General features: G+C 34.5%; 1 pseudogene; it reads right to left on the bottom strand.

Annotated features, from left to right (window-relative positions):
- Positions 1–8,248: 8,248 nt before the first annotated feature.
- LOC112867114 (U2 spliceosomal RNA) lies at positions 8,249–8,384 on the bottom strand (annotated as a pseudogene).
- Positions 8,385–8,653: the final 269 nt, after the last annotated feature.

Below are 8,653 nucleotides of genomic sequence, written 5' to 3' on the forward strand. Positions count from 1 at the left end.
TCTACTGTGGAAACAGTACACAGAGTATACATCCAAGGACAGGGGAGGAGTCTCTGATTGCTTGGGTCCAGCTTGCATGTCAACTGGAAGTTACATCCTCTCAATTACCTCCTTCAAGAAGATGTTGAAATAGTTAGAGAAAAGCAACCCACTGGATCTGCCAGAGTGTACAACTACACTCCAAGTTCAGTAAGAAAGAAGTTCTCGTGTGGCTTGGATATAAAGGGGATTTTGGGCAACTGTGGGAGAATTCACAAGAGGGAGGGTTGATCAGATTATAAAAGCAACTGTGTGGCCTACTAAGGACTTTGGATTTTATCTAGTAGGTTCATAATTACCATTTTCTAGTAAGTTCATAGTTCACACATTCATATACCTGTATAATTTCTGCAACAACTATATACTATTATTGACTTGATTTTTTTTTTTTTTTTTTGGTTAAAGATCCTATTTAAAATGACTTAACAGAACTCTTGCTACAAATAAACTGAGCAGGCCAAAGGCCCAAGGACAAGGCAGATTAAAAGAGGGTTCAGAAGAACTTGTCTTAACTTTATTCCATAAAAAAGTGTTTCTTGGGGCACCTGGGCGGCTCAGTCGGTTGAGCGTCCGACTTTGGCTCAGGTCATTTTGCGGTTTATGGGTTCAAGCCCCGCACTGGGCTCTGTGCTGACAGCTCAGCCTGGAACCTGCTTCAGATTCTGTGTCTCCCTCTCTCTTTGCTGCCGCCCCCCACCCTTCACACTCTCTCTCTCCTTCAAAAATAAACATTAAAAAATTTTTTTAATTAAAAAAAATGAAAGTGTTTCTCATCTGTGACAATTTACATACTCATATTAACTTAGTTAAGAAAATATATGAGCTAAATTTGTTATTTATGAGACTTTCTCCCTCAGAATTTACACAAAATAGAAGGTGAATGAATGGATGAAAAATTAAAGGACAGATGATGATGATAGGAAAATATATAGATGATATTTACATATATATATTTTGTCACTTTGTATTTTGCTAATGAAATGCAGTATTTACTAATAAATTCAATCAAATGCACTGAAATTCACATTTATTTTCCTATAAAAAAATCCATATGATTCAGCACTATGAGCTAGATATAGAAAAGATTTAATTAGAAAATTTTAACTGTCTGCATAAAAAAATTCAAGACTTGGGGCACATGGGTGGCTCAGCCCACTGAGCATCCAATTCTTGATGTCAGCTCATGTCATGATCTCATGGTTCATGAGTTGGAGCCCCACATCTGGCTCTGAGCTGTCAATGCAGAATCCTGCTTGGGATTCTCTCTCTCTCCCCTCTGGCCCTCCCTTTCTCTCTTGTGCACGTTGTCTCATAATAAATGAACTTTAAAAAATTCAAGACTTGAAAATATCCAGAATATTTTTCTTTATTTTAGAGAAAAGTTTCATTATTGACCCTTTTGTAATGAGAATTTCTTTTACTTTGGTGATCCAAAATAATAAGTGATGCATATTTATTGATGTATCAATTAAGATCATATAAAAATGGCAAAAGGTAGACCTTCCCTGAGATCCAAGAAATGAATGTGACACTAGACTGTTTGTTCTGTAGTATGTAAATACAGATCTGTTCTTAGTACCAAAGTAGGAAATGTACATATCTTAATTACTTAAGTATTAAAAGTACATTTCATTTTAATATATTCAATCAGAGTTGATTATTAAATTCATTTAATTATGAGATTTATTCATCTTGAAGAAAGTTTAATATAAAGACTACACTCTAAGGAGAAAACATTCCATTAGAGGATTTATTTGGAGAGCAAGTGAAATGAATCCATATGATTAAAATCTAATTACAAGTATACCAAAACTTCCATTACTACTACTTACCCATATTAGCATAATCAAAAATTTTTAAGTAAAAGCTTATTCTCTTTTTAAATTTTATTTTCAATACACCAGTGGAATTTAATTCAAGCACAACCAAATCTTGATTAATAACTGGAAACAATCTCAAAATTTCCCAGAAGAGTCTAATATTTTTTAAAGCTATAAATTAATTATAACATTATATAGTATTAACTGTGAAATGTATTACTAAATTATAAAAAAAAGGATTAGATTAATTTTTCCTACAGATATGAAGCATACCTCCAGTTAGGAAAACTTTTTAATGTTATTTAGAACAAAAATTTCTAACATCCTACCTTCTTTACAGTGTTTATTGTTATGTCAGAAACCCCTTATGAAGGGCATCTCTTTTAATCTTTGTGATAACAAATATTCATGAAAATATTATTGACAAATTGCCAATGTTAATAGCAGGAAATTTTTTAAATCATTATATGTGTTTCATAAATAAAGTTTACAAAAGTTTTACAAAGACTATTAATGAATATATTTATGTAGGTGATAAATGAAACGTCTGAGAGGTATAAATTGGGGAGAAGTCAAATATACAAAAAGTTAAAAATGGTATCCACTGACTCTTGGCCAATTAAAAGGTCAAGAAAGCAAATTTCATTAATTAGCCTTTTTTTCTACTACTATCAGCTATTATTCAGTACATAATACTGCAAGGAAACTGTACAAACCATGCTTAATGAACATGGTTCATTAAGTTACTTAAGTTACTTAATACAGTAACTTAACTGTATTAAGTTACTATAATTCAAACTATCTTTTAAGAAAAGGTTAAAAAGTATATGGCTTAAAGTTCCTTTAAATTTTGTTATACTGAGATAGATTTAGCAGAGTATTTAGCTGCATTAAATTTAAATTTAATAAAAGAAGAATCAAGCAGCTGAAGACAACAATGACATAAAGATACCTCTACTCCTGAAAAGAGGAAAAAAGAGATCTAATGAAGTCAGAATGAAAGATGAAGCCCCGTGTGATTTTCCTACGGTAGCAAATTGCTGAACTGGGAATAAGTGGTAACAGTAAGGTCTATGTGATTTTCCAGCATTGCTTCTCAAGAATGGTGACATTGAGGTTAGTGTGGTTGGGTCTTCCCTCACTCCATTATAACAGGATCCATCAGTTTAAGTTATAGCCAAGGAAACTGAAAGAGATGCATTTCTGATTAAGAAACTTTAAAGCCACTATAGAGAGCCATGTAAATTATCTATATGAACTATAAAAGACAATTAATATTTATTTCATGTCTGTAATGTGCCCACAAACTACTTATATTTATCACCAAATATTTATGAGACAATCATAACAAATATTTTGTTAAACCCATTTTATAGTTAAGGAAATTAAATGTATAAAATATTGTATTAAAACTTCCAGTTAATAACAAAGGCAGAATCTGTTTGACTTCAAAGGCAATTCACTGAGTAATTACAGTTATTTCTATTTCAGGTTCATTGAGGTATAATCACATACAATAAAATTTAGTCTTTGCAAAGTATGACTTTTAACTTCAGTTTCCTATTGTTCATGCCAGTATATAAAAATAGGTAATTTTGTCTATTGATCCTATATTCTTCCAACTTGCTAAAATGACTTATTAGCTCTAAGAGCATTTTTATAGCTGCTTTCTCCTCCTTCTCCTTCTCCCTCCCTCTTCTTTGATCCCATTTATGTAAAGTATAAAACAGGTGAAAATAATTTATGCATTTGGGATGTCCATTTTGTTTTATTCTTGGAGAGAACAGTGACTGGAAGGGACATGAGACTGCTGGTTTGTTGTGTTTCATCTGTCAATTTGTAATGACATCCATTAAACTTTATACTTATTTGTGTCTCTCGATATGCATACTATATTTCAATAAATAGTTTAAAAATAAAACAATTGTGAAATGGATACTACCATATTTATATAATTTTTCTTCCAAAATACCACCAAAAACTACTAGGCATACAGCTTCATAAACACTGACCTAGCATTCATAGTTTAACCTTTACAAGCTTCAAGTAAATAACATGGTATATTAACTACACTGGAATAAAATAAAATTAAATTAAAATTAATTTAAATATAAAATAAAATAAAATCTTCAAGTAGCCTTCATATACTGAAAAAAGAAATTTTAAGACAGAGTTTAAGAATTATTACTTTTCATTTCAAAAAGATAATATATCATAGTCTACTTGACATTATACTCTACCATTTCTCAAATTTCTAAGTTTTCAATATTTTCCCTGATCAATAAAACTGAAACTAACTGGATGTCATGTGAGTGGCATTGGACTTCTAAGTGTGGAGCACTGTCATCATGTAGATTAGTTTTAAATACAGTAAAATAATCAGAAATAAATTTCCAATAGATGTGAGACTTGGAAGTAGATAATATTTTTAATGTGTGGTTACAGTGTATATCAAGGTCACCATTTAAAAGAAAAATAAATATTATAAAGAGAAAAACATAACTTGAAATAGGTTGTGGTGGGGGAAAGGAATGGAATCTCCCTTATTAATTTTGTGAGTTTTAATTTCATGGTGTTCTTCAGCTCCAGTTGGCAGTCTTTCATTCCTGCTTTCTTACCTACAATCATTTAGACTACCTTGTATAAATCTGGAATCCACAGGAATATCCAAATTCCTGAGAACACATCATTTAGTTCTTTATGCTGGTATTTACCTACGTCAACATAACCTGATATAATAGTTAATATATGCCATGTTAAACCCAAGTATCAGTTTCGGCTTACCTACTACTTGACAATTTAAAGAAAACTAATTTTAAACACCAATTTTATCACCTGTGCAATTACAAATCCTTTCCAGAAACTTTTTTTTCCTGCCTCTGCTCCAGTGTTTGTTCATAGAGATGTCCTGATTCTGTTCCATGAAAGCCTATAAACACATATTGGCTCCTTTGCTGGTTTACAATAAAAGAACTGAACTAAAAATCAGTTTTAAAATTTTAACTAAGACTTGAAGAATTCCAGAAAAATATTAGGTCACAAACACTCTTCAATTTCACCGGTTTCTATTTCACATTCTAGTGATGCCAGGATGAGATTTGTTATGCATGTGTTTTTTGAGGGGAAATGCTTGTGAGGGAAAATGAGGAAGAAGCTGTCAGAAGTTTGTAGAGACATCAGACCACAATGTAGTTCTGACCAATGTGAAGGGGAGGGAAGGGAGAAAGACTTATTAGAAGAATCTCAGATCACAGTGCAGTCTAAGGAATTCAGGCAAGATTGACCAGAAGTTACCGAACCGTAAGTGCCCATCAGAACAATCCTGCCTTTCCCAGGAATAGGGGTGCCCTGGTTTCCCTGTTACACTCAGTCACTGACTTGTAGCAGGGCCCATAGGAACCATGAAATAAACTGAAATGCAGTGATGGATTTCAGAGAACAGCAGCTTGGATCATCAGACATTGGTACTGCATGTATTAAAAAATCTGAAGGGCACATTTTCCTGACTGCCAGAGCCCATCCCTGGTACCACACAGATTATCCACACACATATGGGAAAAAATGATCTCATTGGCCTTGCTTCCTGAAAGGAATATCAGAAGAGGGAGGTTACTGAGACTGACTATCTCCTCTATTACTATGATGTATTTCAGAACTGCAATTGATGTTTGTCCAATCTCTCTGCTCCACTATCCATTGAAAATGCCTCTCTCGGACTTCAGTTAAACTTCCCTGAAAACTGTTCTTAACTAAGCCTCAAACTTGGGCTTCTGTTTCCATTCTCGCAAAGTCTAGTTAGCAAGAATCCTGCTAAGTCATTCTCGATATCTATCACCCTTGATATCTGATCAAGTTCCTCAACCCTTACCTTGGATGTATAAGCCACTGACCTGCTTGCAGCAAGAACCCTGCTGTTGCTTTAGCAAAAATCTCCCTACCCTTGATATCTCCTGTTAGTAACCTTCCATCTATTGACCTTCCTCACACTCTTCATTGGTTATGAACCTCCAGCTGTCTTTGCTATATTTGGAGTTGAGATTAATCTCTCTCCCCTACTGCAGCAATCTTGAAGAAAGTCTCCCTTACCATTTTAACAAGTGTCAGAATAATTTTTCCCCTCTCCCCCTCAGCTATCACCTGGGAAGGTCTTGGAGGCTTACTTGGTGATAAAATAAAACATTCATCCCTAGGGACATTTCATTACCATAAACTTCTCAGCTGTAGTTGCTGCATGTGCCCACTCATAGCTACATTGGGGCAAGGGAGTACCAGGAGGTACCTATAAATCATGGAGTCTCACACATAGCCATGATCTCCATTTGGTAAAAAGAGCCTAACCTCTCTTACCAACTAGAGTCAACTGCCTTTGCCAGTACTGTGACCCCTCTTCTCATCCCCAAGTTTCTAGGCTCAAGAACTCCAAAGAGCCCTGGCAGCATCCCATGCAACCGCTGCATAGTTGCCTGGTTAAATTTTAACTCCTTTGTGAGGAAAAAAACTTCCAACCCTGTAGAAGCCAGGGCTGGGATATAGTGTGAGAAAGACAGTCTGTTCAAAAAATATTCCATGTTCTTTCTGGTAAACAACAACAACAACAACAACAACAACACAAGTTACAGTTTTTCAGGCATTTGGCAGTTAGTCGGGTCCATGTAACTAATTCTGACCAATGAATGTCCTGAATCTCCTCTAGGCCAAACCAGTGAAACACTAACTGCACTGATATTCCAAAGGTTCAAATAAAAAGCACTGGAGTGAACTTCACAGTCATTGAGAGTCTGTGGATCCCTCACCAAAATGCATCAAACTTTCTTGAGTGAGAAAAAGAAAAAATTTTAACGGGTTAAAATCACTGATATCTGATGTTTAATTTATTACATTAGCCTGACATAATCTGAGTAATACATATCCAAAGATTTTTAAAACAGAATTTAGTATTAATACTTGGCAGAAGTTTATGAAAATGTATATTTATATGCATATATACATACTTACCCAAATATCAAAAAATGCATTGAAATGTTATTTTCCTCAGAAAATTTTGCTTTTCATATCGAGTTGACATATGGTTTGTTCATACTGTGTACATCAAATAGAAATAGATGTGGGTTTTCAAAACTGCAATTTAAATATCAGAATGGGAAAGTGGGTTGATACTTTCATCGTTTCAAGTTCCATGCATGGGCTCCCATTTATAGTGTGTCTTAATGTAATTTTCTGAGACAGAATCAGATTGTGCCTGCTTACCTGTATACGAGTGAACTGCCCTTGATTCATTATCCATACAGATCCAACCACATGTGGCCAAAACAAAGGTCATGTTCTATAAAGCTAGACTGTCCCTCCAGCAGTCACTGTGGTTGGGGCACTGTCCCAAAGATAATGGTCTACTCTAGCCAGGAACTCCAGACTATTCTCCTTCATCATCCAGTTGAATAAGCTATTCAGTAGAAAATTTTATCCTCCAAAGCAGGGTGGGGAAGATTACCATTTATGGTCTCATCTTTCACTTTCTTTACATATAACTGAATTTCAACCACAACCCTCTAATACTTCCCATATACTCAGTGACTCAAATAGTTTTTTCCCTGGTTTTTCTTCAAATTTTCCAGCTACTTTTAGGCATTGCTTCCAACTATGGATAATTACTTTCTGATTTTATCCCAGGTACTTTGCCACTTGCCATTAGCAGTCTTATTTGTCAAATGAACAATATATATTTATTCCAACTACCAAAGTATAGTCTATAAGTATTCAGATTATTGAAAGTAGATGGATTTTTACTAGCAAAACTGTAATAAATTTGATGACAAACAGTTAAGAGTGCCAGGAGCTATCAGATCTGAAAGGAATTATCTTATAGAGTATTTTGTTGTCTAATTCAGTACAGTGTACATGCTATCTAAATGATGCCAAACAACATGCAAACTCCAGCCAGGAAGGAACATCAGTGTGACATAATAATGTGTCCCGAAATATAAACTAAGTAACATCAGGTTATGCCGTGATAACCATTTCAAGTTCAATTAACCACAAATAATAAATCAGGCAACAAGTCCTCCAAATATGTTCATGTGTATGGGATCAAATTGTGTGGGTGTATTTATTTATTCACCTGTCATTTTTCTTTGGCCTCAAAATATAGCATCAAAAATTTTTGCAGAAAATAATGCTGAGTGGGGTGCTTGGGTGGCTCAGTAGGTTAAGCATCCAACTTTGGCTCAGGTCATGATCCGAGGGGTTCGTGAGTTGGAGCCCCCCATCGGGCTCTGTGCTGACAGCTCAAAGCCTGGAAACTGCTTGGGATTCTGTGTCTACCTCTCTTTTTGTCCCTCACTCACTCATACTCAGTTTCTCATTCTTTCTCAAAAATAAACATTAAGAAAAAAAGAATGCTGAGTAATTTTAACCAAATATGATGTATCATAATACTCAGTTTAGAAAGCACCGTAACAATTTCAAGGACAAAAAGTAAAGTCATCAAATCTTACACACTTGATCTTAGCCAAAAGGCCGAGAAGCGATGAAAGTCATCAAATCTTACAAAACTCTGCAAGATAATTCTGATCCTAGTGTTCTCTTTGTTGTAGTCAAACAGAAAACAGTCTTTATTATTAAGCATTCATCTATCATTAGCAATAATTACTTTTTTAATTAATAATTTTAAGTTAATTATGTACTACAGAATAAAAAGCAGACTGATGTCACAGTAAGTGACAAACTCTGCTGCCAGGCTCCTTTGTGTTATTATGCAAATCATGTACTTAATGCTAAAAACAGACTGTATGGTAATT

This window comes from Puma concolor, chromosome A2 (genome assembly GCF_028749965.1).
Source record: "Puma concolor isolate L17-30 chromosome A2, mPumCon1.1.hap2, whole genome shotgun sequence".
NCBI classification, from domain to species: Eukaryota; Metazoa; Chordata; class Mammalia; order Carnivora; family Felidae; genus Puma; species Puma concolor.